The sequence below is a fragment of the Neoarius graeffei genome, chromosome 13, assembly GCF_027579695.1.
Source record: "Neoarius graeffei isolate fNeoGra1 chromosome 13, fNeoGra1.pri, whole genome shotgun sequence".
In the NCBI taxonomy this organism is placed as follows: Eukaryota; Metazoa; Chordata; class Actinopteri; order Siluriformes; family Ariidae; genus Neoarius; species Neoarius graeffei.
The window spans coordinates 58,501,394-58,504,320 of NC_083581.1; the positions used below are offsets into that span (position 1 = coordinate 58,501,394).

Sequence of the window (2,927 nt, forward strand, 5' to 3'; positions counted from 1 at the left end):
TCTCAGCGTTTAAGTCTAGGCTGAAAACATATCTGTTTAGTCAAAACTTTTGTTAATGGTGTTTATGAGGTAAAGGTGTAGATCTGGAGGGTCCTCAGACCTAGAGTGTTTTGGTAAACTGGGATGTATGGATGCTGTCAGTCCCCACTCGCTTGCTCACTCGAATTTGTTGATGGTGTAGTGGCTGGCTGCTTTATGTCCTGGGGCTCCTTCATGCCTGTGTTACCTTCTAGCTCTCCCCTTTTAGTTATGCTGTCATAGTTAGTTGCCGGAGTCCCTGCTTGTACTCAGTGCAATATGTATACTGTTCCTACTTATTCAGGTGACATTGGGCATACCTAACAACCTGTGTTTTCTCTCTCTCTCTCCCCCTCCCCCCAAATCTGTCCCTCTGAGTTACATGGAGTCAACAGGAAATCTTTTGGTGGAGAGGGTGGAGACCTCGACTGGCTCTCGTAGCCTGCAGGGAATCAGCCGTCTGACATTCTGTCGCATGTCCCAGACCCGGTGAAATGTAACTGAATTGTCTTGGCCAGCCCTAAGGGTCCCATCTGCATCTGCCTGCACTCACTCTGATCTATAATTCCAACTGTCTCATTGCTGAGGAGTGTGCTCCCATCACCCAATCAAGCATCCAGCCAGAGCAGGTCATGATATTTTTTAACCATATTAACATGCCATTGTTGTGTATTATGCCTGATGTCAGGACTCTCATCTCTGCGAGCCTACCACACAGACTTAATACTTAATACTGACATCTGTTGCCTACACTTATTCAGGTGACATTGGGCATACCTAACAACCTATGTTTTCTCTCCCTCTCCCCCCCCCCCCCCCCCCCAATCTGTCCCTCTGAGTTACATGTCGGTCCTGGGATTGAGATGCTGACCTCTTCTGCTCCTCGGACCTGCTTGATCCATCCTGGTGCCCTGTGTCTGGTTGGAGTCTCATCGCATCGCTCCTGTGGAGGATGGCCCCATGAGGACAGTTGAAAGTCACACCTGGAGGACGCTCTGGACTCTTACAGTAATGCTTTTATGGCTGAGGACTACAGATGACTTGCTAACTTTAGGACTGCAGTTGTCATGAACAGTTTTGCACTCAAGTTTCCATCAATGAAGAGTTACAACATCAACGAAACTGACTTCATGTTAAAACTGTTAATATTATAGTCATGCTGTCTGTTGTTGCCCAAATGAGGATGGGTTCCCTTTTGAGTCTGGTTCCTCTCGAGGTTTCTTCCTCATGTCGTCTGAGGGAGTTTTTCCTTGCCACCGTCGCCACAGGCTTGCTCATTGGGGATAGATTAGGGATAAAATTAGCTCATGTTTTAAGTCGTTCAAATTCTGTAAAGCTGCTTTGCAACAATGTTTATTGTTAAAAGCGCTATACAAATAAACTTGACTTGACTTAATATGAAATATTCAGCAAGTCCGACTTCAGATGTTACCATCCTAATACACAGTACTAGAGTTAATGGAGCATCAACAGTTTTGTATCTTCCTTGCTCAAATAACCATAACCAGTAAACATACAATTCACCATGTATCCAGTGACACACAAGCTGGATTCTTACCACGACCTAGCAGTAAAAACAGTCAAATGCAAGAGTTCTTTCTGAGACATTAGGCCAACAGCAGAGCTTAAGGGTTGTAATGAATCCACTGATGAGCGATCAAATCTTTACAAGAATATCCTTGAGTACATCATGCTGTTAAGACGTTGTGAATATGTGATGAATCAACCATTATCGTTTACTATATATTTTTTTTACCTTTGTCTTTGTATTTCTTGGTGCTCTTTTTTTCTACATCTAAGTAAATAAACAACTGATTTACAAATGAGTGTTTTGTCACTCTTACATCAAGTTCAAGAAGACAAGAAACCTTTATTTATCACACATACACTTAAGCACTGGTTAGCACTGTCGCCTCACAGCAAGAAGGTCCTGGGTTCAAGCCCAGTGGCCGGCGAGGGCCTTTCTGTGTGGAGTTTGCATGTTCTCCCTGTGTCTGTGTGGGTTTCTTCCCACAGTCCAAAGATATGCAGGTTAGGTTAATTGGTGGCTCTAAATTGACCGTGAGTGTGAATGGTTGTTTGTGTCTCTATGTGTGTGTCAGCCCTGCGATGGGCTGGCAACTTGTCCAGGGTGTACCCTGCCTCTTGTCCATGGTCAGCTGGGATAGACTCCAGCTTGCCCCCCGCAACCCTGCACAGGATAAGCGGTTACAGATAAAACAAACAAACACTTAAGCACAGACACAGTGAAATTCCTCCTATGCATTTAACCCATCTGAAGTAGTGAACACACACAAGAGAGCAATGAGCATGCACACACACACAGCAGTGGGAAGCAATGCTACAGCACCCGGGGAGCAGTTGGGGTTTAGGTGCCTTGCTCAACCTTCAGGCCATGGCTGCCCTAACCACATGTCTTTGGACTGTGGGGGAAACCAGAGCACCCGGAGGAAACCCATGTAGACACGGGGAGAACATGCAAACTCCACACAGAAAAGCCCTCATAAGCCACTGGGCTTGAACCCAAAACCTTCTTGCTGTGAGGCAACAGTGCCACCCTAAACCTATTTGCCCCATATGAGGCTCGATCTCATGACTTTCAGATTACAAGACTGACGTGCTGCCTACTGCACCAACAAGGCTTTTGATAGCATTGTAAAAAATCTGGGATGTTTCACTGGCCTTGAGTACTATTTTGTACTTATACAAATTGCCTTTTTTTTTTAAAGAACCCTTTTCCTTCAACAGCTGTTGAATTCTTGCATGCCTAAAACAGAAGCTTGATTTCTAAACTCTTGCCACATGCAAAATCAGTCTGAGGTGGTGCAGTGGAAAGACCAGAATAGATTTGAGAATCTTGGCATATTTAAACAGGGGCCATATATCTTCTATGCACTGATTTTCCTCCT

The 2,927-nt window shown here is 44.9% G+C and overlaps 1 non-coding gene across 1 annotated transcript; it reads right to left on the reverse strand.

Moving 5' to 3' along the window:
- Positions 1-2,587: 2,587 nt before the first annotated feature.
- trnat-ugu (transfer RNA threonine (anticodon UGU)) lies at positions 2,588-2,660 on the reverse strand. Its single transcript has one exon. It is a non-coding gene; the product is annotated as a tRNA-Thr (tRNA).
- Between the last annotated feature and the right edge of the window lie 267 nt (positions 2,661-2,927).